Genomic DNA, 17,931 nt, shown 5'->3' with positions numbered 1-17,931 from the left:
AAGTATCTCCAATAATAGTAATATTTCAGGTGTTAACACTCAATACAAAGTCTTTTCATCCCAGTGATTAAGTAAAAAAAAGTAGGTTTTTAGGGTCTTCATTTTGATTTTCAATAACTGCTAACTGTTGTGGTTTTTACATTTTTGTCCCTTGGTATAACCTGAACACCAGAACCTGAATGTGCTTGTAATGTATTGTGTCCATCACCTGTCATTTTAAACCCACTATTTAAGTGGAAAATAAATAGCAGAGATATGATCTTCTCAGAGTGTCCACTTGGTTTTCAGCTTTGGGATAACATTCCTTATAGGAAAAATCTTATAGAATTTAATGGGGATGAAACCAATGGGGATCTAAAGTACTGTAAAAATCTAAAGTGGAAAAGAGACCAGGAGACCTTCCTTTCTACAATGTTTGTTTGTTTTTTTGGTTGGCTTTTTGTTTTAAAACAGACAGAATTGTATCAAAGAGTTACGGTTCTCTATGATATTTTATAGGATTTTCCATAAGGGATAGATCATGTATTAGTAAATGTAAACAAAACAAGGGAAATGATGAGAGAGAGAGTGTGATTACTGAGAATCATTTATAACTATATATAAAGTTTCAGTAATGCAAAAGCAAAACACTTCCTTCATAAAAGCACCTGTATCTTGGATTCAGATTTGGCTAACATTTGTCAAAACACTTTTCTGACAAAGAGTAATCTCATATGAAATGCAGTTTTCAAGTTTCAGATTTGAGCTTTGAAAATCCCATGTTAGACTTGAACAAGGAGGTCATTCTCAATGGTGTAACACACGACAGAAAATGTCTCAGTTAAGATTAGAAGCCAAACTGATACATCTTGCCACCCTCTGCTCTGTTGTCCATTGTGAGTAACTGAAAGACTCCATGGACTAACTGAGTTTCTCTCGGTCTCACAGTGTTAGCAAGAACACCCTTTTAGTCCATCATCCCCGGTTATGTTTAGACAACTCAATTCCTCAATCAGAAAACATAAGTCATCCTGGCTTGTTCACTGTCGATGTCTTAAAATCCTAGTTAGACAGCAGTATTTTCATTGTGTTGTACAGGAACAATTGTCTGTGCAAAAATTACTTCTCGATATTATATAAGATGAAGGAGAGGGATGGGCTTGTGGCATGAGCAGAAGAGTTAGAGAATCCAAGGTTCTGTGATCAGCTCTGACATCAGTTCTCCCTGTGGCTTTGGGTAAGTCACTTCATCTCTCTACCTATGTTTACCTATCTGTAAAATAGAGACAATAATACTGAGCTACCTCAGAATACTGTCAGGATGTATTAGTAAGTGCTGTGAAGTGCTTAGGTGATGAAAGGCACTGTAAAGTGCACAGTATTATCATCTGAAATCTTTGCCTTTAGAAATGTAATTCCTACTTACCCTACAGAATCAGTGGCTTTATGGGTTATGTTACTGTTGATGGGAAAACAGTTATTTGCATGAAACAGGATAAAATATTTTCCAACTTAGCTACCTTTACGGACCATATTGACTCAGATGGCCCAGCATATTGGTTTTTGTATCTTACTGACACATTGTTTTATTGAAATATTTCCTGTTCCCTCCTGAATGTGCAGCCCAAGTGTAATAATGAATTCCAGTGTTTTGAATATAAACAGTTCCTTGTCACTGTTTAACGATTATATCCCCCTGACTATTTACCAGATTTCTCTTTTTTTCTTTCTTTTCTTTTTTTTTTTTAAGATGTGTGACCTTTGGAAATAAAATGTGTGCTAAAAACAGTGTTTAAAATTTCACTTATCATGGATTGTAAATTGGCCTGTGTGTCAGAGAGAAGGGGAAAAGTATACACTTCCACAGAACTGTGTATATATATCCTCAGGTTTTTACAGGAGTGCCGAAAAGAAACCCAGAAATGTGCCTCTTGAAAGACTTCTTATTAAGAAAAACCAAAATAAACATGAATATTGTAACTGCTAAGCAAAATGCTGGAGCAAAACAGAGCTTTTCTGAATCTGATCTGTTTCTAATACCACATTTGCTGGTGCCAGACTAAGACTTACTTTGGATACCGATAGAAACCATCTCCTTGTGCTAGATGAAGCAGTTGAATACATGCCCAAAAAGCCTGGAGTTATTTGGATGAGTAGGTGGAGGCATGCAGTGATGATTGAATTTGAATCTGTTATGAGAGCAAGTACTCATTCACTCACTAAACAAAGTCCTGAACAGAAATAACCTAAGCTCATAAATGTAGGCTACTCTGCACAGATGGTTTGGTAGCTGTTTCAGTAACTTACAGAAATTTCTAGGCTCCCATTTTCAGAGGTAGTTACATGGATTAAATGCTTTATTCTCTTATATCCTTTTAAAAGAAGCTTTTAGAGGACATGTTACTAGTAGGGAAGCTTCTTGGGGCAAGTGACCTTGTAGTTAAATTTCAAATCCATAATCTTAGTCAAGATTAAACACATGACCAGATTTCCTCCTCTCCCCAACTCAGCCCCGATCCTCTCTTTTTTTTTTTTTATGGTTGAATTAAAAAAAAAAAAAGAAAGTGGTCTGAGTTCTCACAGAAACCAGCATGGTATTAAACTCTGGTATAGATCACAGATAGGCAGTGATGTTTTACTTCTCATTTGTCATGAAGACTTCTTAGCACACAAGATTTTTTGCAGGAAAATAGGAAGTATGGGGCTGGCACTGCTCTGCCCATGAAGCTTTCATTTGTATGCTATTATTGTACTGTACCTGTCAGCTGCCCTGAGTTTGTATGCTGCCTTGCCACGTTCTCTGACGCTATGCAAGAGAATTGGAGAATAAGCACATTAAGGGGGGGGGTCACGTGATTGGTCTCTTGGGAAGATGTCAGTTTCTGTGCCCTTCAGCATCCTTTGCTATGTGGTGCCGGGAGCAGCATTGATGTAGTTTAATTTGAAGAAAGGAAAAATCATTGTGAACCATCCTCAAACCTGATGATAAAATGAAACCGCTCAGGAGTGAAACCAGTGCAAAAAGCACACCTGAAATGCTGTCTCCACTGACATCAGCAGCAAGATTTATTGACTTGAGTGTGGCCAAGATTTCACCCTTTGAAAGAGCTTTGTTACTTGCAGCAAGTAAAAACAGAGTTACCTAAGAAATACCGAGCTAAAAAACCTGTTTGTTTTGTGAGAATGAAATAAACAAGTGACTAATAGTTGTGCAGATTTAGTTAATATTTGTTCTGGCCTACATAGTGTAAATAAGGGTTTCCTAATGCATAAGATCTATGATTGCCCTAGGGGCCTATTAGTATCTAATATCTATATATAATGTAGCTATTTGAAATAACTGTGGTTATTTAAGTATTTTATTCACTTGTATTTTGGGGTTTCCTTTTATGAACTATAATACAAATATGGCTGATAAAAATGTGAGTATGACCGGCACGAGTGATATAAAAGTTGGTACATAGGAGCAACTAATTCCATCTGCAACTTATGCTGTAACTTTTCTTTAAACTACACTAGTGCTGTCATTTCAAACGTTTACAATGGGGAAATATTTCTCTATAGCTGATTAGTTGTTTTTTACCTCCCTCAGCCTCTGACATTGTCCCCAGTCATAAAAACAGACAGCTGCTGCTGTTGGCTGGAGGCATTTAATGTTGGAAAAATCTGTGCCACAATAGATGAAGGTGACAAAGTTAAAATGATGCAACAGGCTCTGTTCCCTCAGGGAAGGCAAGGGTTAGAAATTTGAACACTTCTGCACTTCTGGCTTTGGGTATGCACTAAGATGAGGGATTCTAAATCCGATCAGAGTATTTAGAAGGAGGGCATCTCCCAACACCTGACTTCCAGTCGCAGCACCACCAAAATTAATGGAAATAATTCCAATAATCCATCCACAAACGCTGTTCATATTTTCATATTTGTAGAAGCTTATTTTGAGCAACAGTTTACCACACTGCTTTTCACATACATACCCCCTGCTCAAGTAGCCCCGAAAGATCTACACGGGAAACATGAACCTTCTTTTCTCCCATTCTTGATGGCTTCAGCCTCTCTCCCAGTCCCTTCCTAGTCCTTTTAGCAACTCTGTTTCAGTTTCTTTCCACCCCTCACCTCTCCAGATCATTCTGCACAGATACCTACGTCAGTGTCACTGCCTCAGTTTATCCACCAGTTTTCTCTTTACATCCAGCAGTTTTAGTACTTTTGACCTTCCAGCCAAAGCAAAAGTTCATGTGTTCTCACGTAATACAGAAGTCCCAAAACAAAGAACATCTTTGGCCATTGCCAGGACACAGTCTTTACCACTCTTGACACAGTGCTGTCACAGGGGCCATTTTGCCCTCTTAGGCTAAGCAGTCCCTCAGTCCTTCCCTCCTCCTGCAGGAGATTTTTCTCACCAGTCACCACCACTAGTACAGCCCTCCCTGTACTCAGGGCTGGAGCGCTGGGACCCTAAACGATGGGTCACAGTAGGTCCTAAAGACAAGACTAGTTTCATAATTCACTGGGCCAGTCCCTACTACTGCATGTCAGAATCTTCACTCTTCTCCACAGCTCACCAGTTATCTCTTCACCATCTCTTACCCTCCTCAGGGCTCCTTCTTCTCTTGCCCTTCTTTAGGCCTCTTCACCATAGTCCCTCCTGGGCTGCCTCCCCAGATCCTTTGGTGAAGAGCCTCTTTCCAGGTCTTGCCCTCTCCCTGGTCTCTACCAAATTGAGTATGGAGTTACGATTATATTGTATTGCAGTCACCCAGTTCTAGTTACATGTTCCCTGGAGTTCATCTCCCATCAGTGTCACCAAACTACATTACACAGAATGCCCACCTCTCTGACATGTCTAGATATGACATTCCCCTCTGGTGTTATCCAGACCGGTGATCTGCTAGGTCAATCCAATCCTTGACTCTGGGGGCCAGACTTACCCTCCTCTGCTGTGAGAACCCCCACTCCTGGGCTGTTCACGCACAGCCTCTGGCATGTAAGCTGCTCCCAGCTACTTGCAACCAAACAACACTAGCCAATATCTCTGGTCCCAGACACAACCCTAGGAACCTCCGTCTTGCAGTGTCCAATTATACCCGCTGGATATGAGTTTGTCAATTTAACAAAGAAATTGATATGTACCAGGCTTGTTATCCCAAGGGGAGTCTGACATGCTTCAAACCAAACACACTGCTTCAGGTAGAATAAACAAATTTATTAACTATGAAAGATTTTTTTTTAAGTGATTATAAGTCAAAGCATAACAAGTCGGATTTGGTCAAATGAAAAAAAAAAAAGCAAAATGCATTCTAAGCTGATCTTAACACTTTCAGTGCCCTTACAAACTTAGATGCTTCTCACCACAGGCTGGCTGGTTGCCCTTCAGCCAGGCTCTCCCCTTTGATCAGCACTTCAGTCACTTGGTGTGGTGTCTGTAGATGGAGGGGGGGAGAGAGAGAGAACAAGAGCATGGCAAACGTCTCTCCCATATTCTTTCTTCCCTTTTGGCTTTGCCCCCCACCCCCTTCAGAGTCAGGTGAGTCCCATAGGTTTGTCCCATATGTGCCCTGATGAGGTGTGAACTGCCTTTCTGCTCTTGGAGAGTTTTTGCCTGGGCTTATGTTAAGCCATGAAGACACATTTTCAGCCTCATAACTATATACATGAAATTATAACCTATAACATTACTATAACATTACTGCAACAACAATTACTATAACATCACTATAACAACAGTGCACAGTGCGTCATGAGCCTTCCGAAGACACCCGACATGACAAACTGCATTGGATACCACACAGTCATTTTACAAGGATGAACATGGGTGTGCTGGGTGTTCCCCTGAGGTACAGAGAGTCACACCGGCATAGATGTCTCTGCCAGCTCAAGCATAAAATGTCCAAAACACCTTATCTTCCCTTTCAAGCCTTCTCCATTATCCCCATTCTTTCTCACAGTTCACAGCCTTGTCACAGACCCATAACTAAGAATTCACTTTGACTTCTGCCTCTCCCTTGCCCGAAACATTCAAGCAGTGCCCAAATCTTTCCAGTTCTTCCTCCACAACATCTCTAAGACTCCCTATTTTCTTTCTAACCCTACAGTTAAAATGCTTGCTCAGTCCTTTATTTCCCATCTTGATTACTCCAACTTTGTTCTCACTGTTTCCCTGACTGAACATGTTGCTTTGATCTTGTCACCTCACTCTTTTAGATTCCTCCACTGAATTAAGTTTAAGCTTCCATCAAAGCCTCTTCCTCCTTACTTATCTTCATATTGTATTGGTTTACATCAGCCTCACATCCTCGCTTTGCTATTTATGCCTGACTCATTATACTGTTTTGTCCACATCTCACACAGCAATTTCTAGGTCTTCTTCCATGATGCCGTACACGGAAAGCCTTTCCTGAACTCATCCACAAGGCCACTACTCAAGGCCACTCAATACATTAATGGGTCAGCTGGAATAAGCAGGGAAATCATAGTTCATTCTAATGACATTACTAATATATAATACTTTAATCAGATAAGTAATTCTGTGGTAATTTTGCATGCAGTGATGTCATCTTGTCCTAAAATTTTGAAATACGAGAACAAAAGGCAGCTTCAGAGCTAACAAAGGGTAAAAGTCTGCATATGCATTGTTACTCATTACAGTGTCAGATAACAAACCACTTCAAACAGATTTGGTATTCTCAGACTCTGACTTAATATGCTACTAAGATGGAATGCCAAAAGCTAATGAAGGCTGTTGTTCAGCTCTGGAAACAGAAAAACCTGCTCATACCATCCAGAAGTTTGGAAAAATCAAAAGTGAGGGTGAGCAAAGCTGGAGCAGGGCATAGGGAAGAGAGACTTCTCATGTATGCACTAAAATTATATTGTGTTTTAAGATAGACTATGGGCTTGGTCAGCTTTCTTATTACAAAAAGAATGATAGTGTTAATTCTTCCTAATTTGTAATCTGTGCATTGAATTATGTTAACTGTCTGAGATGGCCTAAGTAGTGACACACAACTTTGTAGGAACATACTGTTACTTCTAAAAATAAAATGATACAGTACATTGAAATGGGCACTATTGATTTGTATCAGAGTGCTTTCAAGCATAATAATTGCAAAAAGCTAAGACCCAGGTTTTCACAACTATTTCCTGTAAGAGGAGTTATTTCCTGTGCATAGGTGATCAAATCATGACTATAACCCAGAGGTCGGCAAACTCCGGCCCGCGGGACCCTCCTGCCCAGCCCGTGAGCTCCCGGCCGGGGAGGCTAGCCCCTGGCCTCCCCCCAGCCACACCACCAGCACTGTGGCCCACGGCTCTTGCCGGGCAGCACGACGGCGTGGCTGGCTCCTGCATGGTAAGGGAGCGGGGGGTTCTGGAGTAGCAGCCAGGGGACAGGGAGCAGGGGACGGTTGGATGGGTCAGGGGTTCTGGGGGGGGCACTCAGGGGACTGGGAACAGGGCAGGTTAGATAGGGCGTGGGAGTCCCAGGGGATCTGTCGGGGATGTGGATAGCAGTTGGGGCAGTCAGGGAACAGGGAGAAGGGGAAGTTGGATAGGGGGTGGGGTCCTGGGAGGCAGTTAGGGGCATGGGTTCCAGGAGGGGGTGGTCAGGGGACATGGTGCAGGGGGGTTGGATCGGTCAGGGATTCTGAGGGGGGGCAATCGGGGCAGGAAGTGGGAGGAGGCAGATTGGCAAGGCACAGCCTTCCCTACCCGGCCCTCCATATAGTTTTGCAACCCCAGTGTGGCCCTCCAGCCAAAAAGTTTGCTCACCCCTACTATAATCCATACTCCAAGCTTTTTCTTTTTGCTGAATGTAGTAAACAAACAATTTTTAATGAATCCTAAGAAATTAAGTGTGTACAGTCATTTCACTTCTCAAATTGTCTCCACTCTGAACTCTAGGGTACAGATGTGGGGACCCGCATGAAAGAACCCCTAAGCGTATTTCTACCAGCTTAGGTTAAAACTTCCCTAAGGCACAAATTCTTTGCCCTTGGACGGTACGCTGCCACCACCAAGTGATTTAACAAAGAATCGGGGAAAGGACACTTGGAGTTCCTATTCCCCCAAAATATCCTCCCCCAAGCCCTTACACCCCCTTTCCTGGGGAGGCTTGAGAATAATATCCTAACCAATTGGTTACAAAGTGATCACAGACCCAAACCCCTGGGTCTTAGGACAACAGAGACATCAGTCAGGTTCTTAAAAGAAGGATTTTATTTTATTTTTTTAAAAGGTAAAAATCACCTCTGTAAAATCAGGATGGAAAATAACTTTACATGGTTACAAAAGATTCAAAAACACAACAGAACTTCCTCTAGGCTTAGTTTCAAAGTTACAAAAAAAAACAGGAATAAACCTCCCTCCAGCAAAGGAAAAATGTACAAGCAGAACAAAAGATAATCTAACACGCCTTGCCTGGCTTTTACTTACAATTTGTAATACGAGACCCTTTTAGGATGGTTTATAGGAGAAGGAGTTTTCTGACCTGATGCTTCTCTGCTTCCCAAGAGAACACACCAAAACAAAGCCTCCCCCGCTAAGATTTGAAAGTATCTTCTTTTCCCATTGGTCTTTTTGGTCAGGTGCCAACCTGGTTATTTGAGCTTCTTAACCCCTTACAGGTAAGGAGGAATTCTAGGCTATCCTTAGCTGCATGGTTATGACCAGTCATTTCACTTCTCAAATTTTCTATATGTAACACACTAAAAATAGTTTTGGTCCCTGTGTTTGTGACTAGAATAATTGAAGACAAGGTGATTCCATACTAATGAACTGTTAAAACCAGACTTAGGTTAAAATACTGTTCTGAAAGATGTAGGCATGATCCTGAGAGGTGCAGAGTACCTGCAACTTCTGTTGACTTCAGTGGGATTTGTGGATATTTAGCACCTCTCAGGATTGAGCCTTTATTCAGCAGAGTTCTTACCATCAGTTAATTGCATCAAGGTGACCTAGAGCAGGGTTTCCCTCCCAGAGGTCCACTGTCTCCTGGGAGTTTATAGGGTTGATAAGGAGGAGCTCTTTATTTCCAAAGGAATTTTAAAATGTAGCAGACTCCTGGAGATTAGTAAATTCACACATCAAAACTTTTCTGTTGCATTCTTATGCCTGGGAAAAGACCAGAATAATGACACTTCAGTGAGTGACCAGAGTTTCAAATGTATGTCTCTGCAGCCGTGTATTAGAATACAGATAAGGTCAGCAATACATAGTGCCTCATTAAGTGAGCAGTTTTTGTTTGTGGTCCTGATGATCTATTAAAAAAATTTACTTCTCCTCCTCTATGGCATTTCACCTCCATTCTCTTTATATTTGGGCAGCTGCCCAGCTAACCAAAGAACCAGACACAGACCTTTAAAGTGGACAGGAAACCTCCAGTAGAATAGACTTGGGGAAACTTGTCCTTCACAATAACCTTTGTTAAAGGGACATTGTGGGTTTTTTTGTTTTTTTTGTTGTTTTTTTTTTAATGAGTTAGCGGTAAATGCAAATAGTGCATCTGCCCTTGATCATCCTTTCAATTTTTGTGGGTTTACAAACAGTTTCCTATTTTAAAATCTATATATTTTTTTTCTCTTCTGTTCCTGTGTACAAGATCCCAAAACATAAGACAAGCGAAACTGCCAACAGTGAAACTGACCCCAAAGTGCTGTCTAATGTACAAACTAAACTAAGATTTTTTTCCCCCTCCTAATGTGTCAATTTCAAAACTTTAAAAGTGGTTCAGACTTCCCCATGAAAAAGGGCTAAGTGAGCACAAGCATAGAAAATTTAAACACAAAAGGAATTATGAGGAATTAAAAGGAAGGATTAGAAGGAGTTTAATAACGGGCACTACCAGTGCCCAATAAAACTGTACTGTGGAAACTCGCTTTTCCACCGCATTTAGGAGTTGGTGAGCATTTGGGGTCTGATCCTGACCATTGGTTTTGCCATTGATTTCAATGGTGGCTGGATCAGATTCTTTGTGGGAACTTTGCAAACTCTTATTTTGGCAGGATATATGATGTACCTGTAGAAATTAAGCACTGTCATGTTGTATGTTCACTAGCAAAGAAGCATTTGGAGATGGATAAATTTGCCCAGTGGTATGTGTTTGAGAGAGTGATGTAGTCTCAGACACCAGCTGTTTTTTCTCTTGCCCTTATATCCTCGTCTCATGTCTGTCCTTCTCTCTTCAGCTGACATTTCTCCAGAAGAAATGGTTTAGTGTATATTTGGATGGGTCAAATAAACTCTGTGCTGTATCACTGACTTTTGCATAATATCGCTGCATGTTTCATTTCACAAACAGGTCTGAAGCAGTCATTGTTGAGCCAATGAAAAAACAGAGGTCAGTTTAGTTTTGAAACAGGGTCTCAATTTATTTTATTACCATAAAAAGATAATTTCTCCTCGCAATCATTCCTACCACTTCCTGATTTGGCCTTTTTGAAGCCATTCTTCTTTTCTGCTGAGACTCTGCTGCTGGTTGAGTAAAATGTCATTGTCTTGCTTTTCTTAGGTGTCTGCCTTATCTTGTTACATGTTTTCTCTCTCATTTTTCTTTTGTCTCCCTATCATCATTGACATTCTCTGCCATCTCAGGGCTTCATAGCATCACATGCTACTAGTACTTCTCACTTCTAACTCCAGTAATTTCATGTCACTCAGATGAATGCTGGAATTAGAAGCTGTCCATAGAGCCCTACTACTGCATTTTTCATGCTGACAAAGAGGCTGCTCAAGATGAATGCAGCATATAAAGTCAGCTATATGTTCAGTAAACTACAGTAGACATCATTACTCCTGTCCCAAGCCATCATACCCAAAAGCTTTGGTACACCCTGGGATATCCACAGTGCTAAAAATATATCTGCACAAAACTAAAGCATTAAGGGACAAATACTCATGCTCTATCACCTGGCTGAAAGGGGCAAAAAAGTTTTCAAAGCCTTTGATAGGGCAGATCAGGTGGTTTATATTCAAGATATCAAAGGTAAAGAGCTTGTCTCCTGCACAACATTCCCCAGGAGAAGTAGTTGCCATGCGGGTGGACACTCAAAAACAACACTGCAGGGTGGCCATCTCATCCTCTGTGCATTCTTTCCTTAATACAATACTTCAGAGCTGATGCTCAAGCCATTGTTTTTGGAAGCACAGTGTTGCACGTGCTAGTGCCACAGCAAGTCAGAAGTTATTTACATGAAGAATTTTTCGGTTTACATTATATATTAGGCAAAATTGTGTTCCCTCTCTAGTTCTGTGCTGCTGATAGAATCCTGCTGTAAGATCTTTGGACCTTTATGGGGCTGAGAAATAGGAAAATATATGGATGCTTACTGGAAAAGTTTCCCTTTCTTCAACTATTAGGGCCACAGATCTAACTCATCCTGTCCATGAAAAGGGGTTGCTATTCAGCTGCTAAATGAATAATAAAGTTCTTTCTCTCTCATTTTTTATAGTGAAAACAGTTAAAACTGTTTTACTCGTAATAAGAATTTAGTCTGTTAGAAGGGACGGTTTCATAGCCCTGGAAGTTTGGCAAGAGGGGTGTGCCCCTGCACAAGTGACTGTCAGCTCTGAGTTCTGTCTCGGAGCTGCCCATAGTCTGCAGTCTCATAGTTGGTTTTATAGACCTTATTACTTGAAGGAAGGAAATGTTGGGTAAGCATTTTTTAGACATTTGCTCTTTCCCCAGGCTGTCTTGGATGGATGGGAAGTCCTAGTTTGAGAGGATTTCACATTTAGGACTTTGGTCCTAATTTGTAGGTTTTATTATTTCCTTTTAGCACACGTGCAAGATGAGCTCCAGATGGGCACACTGTTAAATAGATCAAAATAAACAAATCCGTTGTCCCCACTGGAGCTAGCATACAGGGAGTCAGGCAAGTAAGAAAAATACTTGGCATGTTTTCAAATACTGTTGTTTTTCTTCAGTATTTTGGGTGTAAACTAATAAAGAAACTTGGAAAATGCATCTTTTTTTTAAAAGAGTAACTTAACTGATCCTCAAAACAGCTTTATGGTCCTGTGCTGTGCTGTCCTGTCCTATCATATCACCAACATGGTGCATGCTGAAGCATCAAAAGGGAGCAGGTGCTGACTAGCCAAAATTTTAGGAGACCTGAACAAAAATATAAAAGTTAGGTGGGTGCTAATGTATTTTCTATGCAGGGGTATTCAGCACATAGTACATGATTTACCACCAGTACGAGAAAGAATAGTAGAGTGTTATGGAAACCTTTGAATTGCATACAGTATCAGAAATATAGTATTGCTTATAAATCCTTGAATTAGAATTCCAGTTTAAAGATGAGTTAGTCTCTGGCACACACATGACGGGTTAGGTGAAGAGATGGTTTCACCTTAAAGACTTTAAAAAACGGTTTTTTACCCATGAAAGCTTATGCCCAAATAAATCTGTTAGTCTTTAAGGTGCCACCGGACTCCTCATTGTTTTTGTGGGTACAGACTAACACGGCTACTCCTCTGAACTGGAAGTATTCACTGGGGAGGATGATTCAAAAATAGAGGCCTAGAGAAGGATGAAGTAATGGAGACCAGTCCACCTACTCTTATAGCAGCCAGAAGATTCTGAAGCTGGAATAGAGACAGAGAGAGAGAAAATGCTCTCTTTCAACAGCCAGAGTGCTATGCTGGATAGAAGGAATTTGTCAATTTTTTGATCAGAAATCTAAGTGGAGGCTGATAGGATGGAATTCCCAAACCAAGTCCATAGATCTCTCTCTGGTTGGAAACCAGCACCTTCCTCTTTTCCAATAGCTAGAGAGTGGGAGGGAGACTTGGCATCTCACCAGAGAGCTTGTGTCAGTTAGTTTGTAAGCATCTTTTCTATCAGTTTTTGGGTAGTATATTTAAGTCCTCTGGTTATTTAGATGTCACAATTTGAAAACCCTTGTGTGTGGAGTGTACGTATGGTGTGTTGGGCGGGGGGAAACAGTAAGCACACTGAAGACAACTCAGGGAAATATACACCATAAAAGAAAAGTGGAATGAAGTCAGAAGGGGAAAGAAAGTAAGTTAAAAGAATAAGTATTAAATAGAAAGCTGATTTACACTGTTGCAATTAAATACAGCATACTACAAATAGGCCATGATTTTATTCCTTTAAATTAAAGATGGGGGTGGAGGGGAGATCGTGTTGTGGTCATGGCAGCACAGATTATTTTTAACTCTGGTTAGCTTATTTACTTCTCAGGGATGGAGGATTTGGGAACCTTTTTCAAGACTTGATCATTGTCATATAAATACTTTGTACTATGTTAAGTATTTTTCCATTTCATGTGCTGTTGAATGGTTGTGAGAGATACTCCTGATGGTGAGAGCTATATTTCGTACTGGAAAGGAAAGGTACCATATCATTCCACTGTTCCTGACCTGCTGATTAGTGAGGTAACAATTTGACTCCTGTTCTCACTGCCCCTTTGAATTAGGTGTTGCCAGTCATTAAATATTGATCTGTTAGAAGAAGAAAAAGAAAAACTTCATGCATGATTAGCAAGCCAAAAAAGTATCAACAACCTATTGGAGATCTGCCATTCTTTCTCTCTCAAAGAAATGAATAGCATAGGCACCCACTAAAAGTAAAGGAAGGATGCCTGTTTTCTTAGCACTATGTCATTCATATAGCACCTTTTCAAACTCCCCAAAGTCTTTACAAAATGCAGTGTTCAAATTGCCTGTTGTTGAAATTCGGCCACCACTGAGTGAAACACAAGAACTGTCTAACAGCTCACAGCAACAGAACTCAGCAGTTTAGGATAGAAAATGATTAAGAATACTATATCCAGCTTTAGCTCCAGGGGAAGTATGGTAAGTGAAAGTAATTGTCTAAACTGAAGGTTGGGCACAACACCAGGGTTCACACCCCTACTCTTTTATGTAAAATTCCCTGATCGTTGTCCATCCATAGCCAAGACCTCAGGCAGCACCTTGCCTCCTAGTGCTATGCGAGAGTATTGAGTAAGTAGTGACTTGGAAAGAAGAGCTCCATATATTGAATTTCCACCATCACTTCCTTTGCCACTGAGATGTGGGAGCCTCCCATCGAGCAAGTAACTCAGCCTACCTTGTAAGATGGGACACAGGGTGTTGTGGTTTCTATTAATGAGCACCTGAGATCACTGTTCTAACATCTGTAGTTTCATATTTATCTTTGGGAAAAGGTCACATGGAAACTCATTTTAAGGTTGTACAGAAGACTGGGACCAGATTCTACTGAGATCCTGTCCCTTCCTGATGCTTATTGTAATATAATTACTTGGTACTATTTTAAGTATTTTCCCTTTCATGTGCTGTTGAAGAATGTTTGTGTGTGAGAGACTCTGGCTGCAAATGGCCAACAGGGAATTCCCCTGGCACAGGACTCTCGCCTATTGGTGGAAAGCTGGCACAGCTTGGGGACACATTGTGGGAGGGGAGAACCACTAATCTCCACTGGCATGTGGTCTGTTCTAGTGGCAGAAGTTAGAGTAGTCCCTTAGCTGTTGTCTTATTGGGGCCAGCACACATCTGCCCTCAAAGTCAGGGAGCTGAAGCCAACTTCCTGATGCCTTCTCTGCCCCAAGTCAATCTTGGGCCCATGAGAGAATAAGTTAAGCAGGTCTTTATGCTCTTGCTTTTTTGTATGTAAGATTGTTTAGTCCAAAAATAAAGATTTATGAAAACAAAGCTCTTCCTTAACACAATGGAAATGCTGTAGCCTCTGAGACAGTCACAATGGATCCAACAAAATAACAGCTCAGCACAGATCCATTCTGTTGCTGGAATATACACTTCACAGCTTGGCATCTAGGTCATGCAGTGGTATATTTCATTTAAGTTACCAGCATGTGTGCTGGCTCAGCTGCTAGATTTAAAGCAAGAAAGGAGAAGGGGAAGCAAGTGAAGCCTGCAGTCCCAATCCATAAACTAATTTGTACATTAATTTAGCAACCAGTGAAATTTATGTAGACAAACCTGTATAGCGGACATGCTCCAGGTAGCAAAGAAATCTTTCCCATTCAAGGCTTGGGGATTTAAAAAAAAAAAAAAAAAAAAAAAACACAGTGAAGAGCTACCATACAATTTTAAATACATTATATACTTTTTTTCGTGATTAGGAGTTTGTAGCCCTCAGGCATTCACCTTTGTGACATACAGCATCTACCATAATGGGCCCAGATTGTAACTGAGAACTCTGGCTGCAGCTGCAGTATAGAATACTAAACAAAAATAACAGGCTCTGCTTTTTTTCTGGGCAGTTGAGGAGAGTGAGGGCATGAGGAGAGTGAAGTTTTGAGGTAATATGGGATATTTCTTTAGTCAGTTGTTCAAACTGAATGACTTGATTTTATCATTGGATTGTGCTTGTTAGGGTGTTGGAGAGAGTGGACAGCTGTGTGTGTAATATATTTGGTCTGATTTGATATTTTAACTGCTGTACAGGACACCTAGTGCTGTCGGACAGGCACTGTTTAGTTCCTGTTGGAAAAGACAATACATTAAGACGTTATGTCCTTTAATGTAAGGGGTGCACTTATTCTCTGGGGTGGAGAATGCTGCAGTTGTCTTTCTGTTCTCGAAAGCACTCTTGCTAGCCATGCCACAAAGCAGTTGTCTTAATGGAGATCTCATATCTAACCCTTTTCAGCTGTAAGAAAAATTACTGTGTTAATGGCTATCAGGGTGAAGGTGGCTTTGCATACAGAAGTGGGGGGCCTCCAGGATAACATGGTGGGCAGCTGAAAACACTTCGATGATTTTCCACCAGCAGGAGGAAAAATCTACACAGATGAGAAACAATTGAAACACTTATGCAATTAATAATTATAGTTTACTTCTGTGTTTCCTTGATCTCATATACTTGCAGCACAGACCTTAAGTGTAGCCATTTCTGGATGCCCATGTTCATTTGTGTTAGCTTTGAAGGGAATTACGCTCCAGCTCAGAAGAGTATACTTATTTTTGTTACTCTATTCAGATCTTTTTTGTAGCTCCTCATAACTAAGTGCGCTGAGCTATTAAACAAAACACCTGTGAGTTAGAAGTAGTCAGATGGTAGAGTAGTTTGGGCAGTAATTAGACTTCGTTAAAAAGCCAGAGTTATTTGGAAGAGTGAGGCACAACCTATGATTGGCTGCTGTCTTATTTGTTCTGTTTGAGGACATTTGAGGAAACAGGTTTACATGCAGTAAAGTTTCGTGCATTATGTGCTCACATACTCATTGCGAATGCCTCACAAAACATTTTTTACTCCACTAGCTTAACAGGCTACACAAGAGGCTATAGTGTGAGTTGAAGCTAGGAAAGGTCAAATCCAGACTAAGGTCTGATCTTGATTAGCTCTGAATGACAGTAATTGTCAAAGACTAAGCATGTGACTGTGTTTCAGGAACAGCAACCGATTGACTCTGTGCAGTTGTCCTTTTAAAACTTTTCAGGAATAAAAAAAGGATGACGTAAAGGAGAAAGGTAGTGACACACTATCTGCCAAGTTATTTGGGAGAAAAGAAACTTTTGCTGAGAAGCAGAAAGTGAAATATAAAATATTAGAAGGTTGGAAGTCTCATTAAAAGTTTTCATGGCAAAACTAGAAACATACTGTGAAAGGGCATGTAGTGACTTTGTAGGACAGAAACTGCAAGTTATAACTGTAGGATTCAGAATGTCAAGTGGGAAGACCAGATTGAGAAATATTAGTGATGTAAGGCATGTGGGTAAATACCAAACATCTGTGGCCTATGTGCTCTAGCAAAGGGGTTTTCAAACAATGTACCCCATGGGGGAGGGACATGATAGGGTTGTTGGGGGGGGCACAAGAATCTGAGTGGTTGGGAGTTTTTTCCTTGTTTCTTTGTGTGGGGGGGGGGCACTATGTACTGGTCTGATTTCCTGGGGTGCCCAGCCCCACCCCCTCATGCCTGGGTGCAGGACAGGTGTGTGGAGGTTGGTTTTGTGTCCCTACCCCCTTGCCCTCTCAGGCTCCATTGCCATTACAGAGCACACCTGGCATTGTGCCGCCATCCTGTTTCCAGACAGCTGCCCTGGGAGCCACACAGCCTCACTAAAGCTCACTCCCTTTCTCCCCTCCCTCTCTGTCTCTTGCATTTGCCCCTCCCTGCCGTGGCTGTGCTGGGAGTCAACACGGCACTAGCAAGGACCTTACATGTATGGGGGAGAGGGTTGCCACTCCAGGTGGTTGGGATTCAGGCAGAGTGCATGAGCGTCCTCCCCAGCATGTGCTGGTTGCATAGGGTTTCCTCCTAACAGGCTACAGGCTCAGCACTGTCTAGGTCCCCCCTTTCCCTTGTGCCAAGGCAAGCACAGGCATGGGACACCGTTCTCCCAAAGGGGTGTGGTGAAAAGTTTGGGAACCTCTGTTCTAACAGATTGTCATAGGGTTTACCTCTAGAACACCCCTATTGGGGTGGTATAGGCACTTCCTCAGTCCCCACCAGGTTCCTCCTACAGCAGAGGTTACTATAGAGTCAGCTGGAGATAGATAGCCCCTCTCCAGACTACAAGTGTCAGGAAGGCAGTTCATCCCCATCCCCCCCCTTCAGTGGGTTAATGACAGTCGAAGTGAAAAAGGCAAGGTTGAGCAGTCTTACAGGCCCCTACTCACCCTGCAAGGCCAACCATCTCTGAGATAGGGTGAGGTTTCTAACCCTTTGATAGTCTAAGGGCCTAGGCTGAGCCTGAGCTCTGAGGAAAAGAAAACTAGAATAATTATCCGTCTATTTATCCAGAGGGTCCGGCAGCAGCTTTTCTAGGCATGGTAGGCAGCAGTTCATGCTCTGTGGGTTCAGAGAGCCCTGTGAGCTAACGCTGCATCCCTCTGATGCCACCATTACTGTGCTGTCATCCTTTCTTTTAAAGGAACCGCTCTTGTCCAGGTGCAGCGGGTTGCTCCAGGCATATCTGCATTGCAGCTGGGAGTGAGTCTCCCAGTCCTGGGAGACAGAC

At 41.6% G+C, this 17,931-nt stretch overlaps 1 protein-coding gene across 3 annotated transcripts in view; it reads left to right on the top strand.

Moving 5' to 3' along the window:
* The window catches only part of MARCHF3 (membrane associated ring-CH-type finger 3), a 94,111-nt gene that overhangs the window by 12,725 nt on the left and 63,455 nt on the right, over positions 1–17,931 (top strand). The window contains exon 2 of one of the 3 annotated variants that reach the window (XM_037901650.2): positions 1,078–1,216. The exons of the other annotated variants lie outside the window; for them this stretch is intronic. The gene's annotated coding sequence lies outside the window, so the exon portion shown is untranslated. The remainder of the gene's footprint in view (positions 1–1,077; positions 1,217–17,931) is intronic. 3 annotated transcript variants of the gene reach the window in all.

The sequence above is a fragment of the Chelonia mydas genome, chromosome 5, assembly GCF_015237465.2.
Source record: "Chelonia mydas isolate rCheMyd1 chromosome 5, rCheMyd1.pri.v2, whole genome shotgun sequence".
NCBI classification, from domain to species: Eukaryota; Metazoa; Chordata; order Testudines; family Cheloniidae; genus Chelonia; species Chelonia mydas.
Note: the sequence above shows the minus strand (reverse complement) of the source record. Positions and strands in the feature narration are given on the sequence as shown.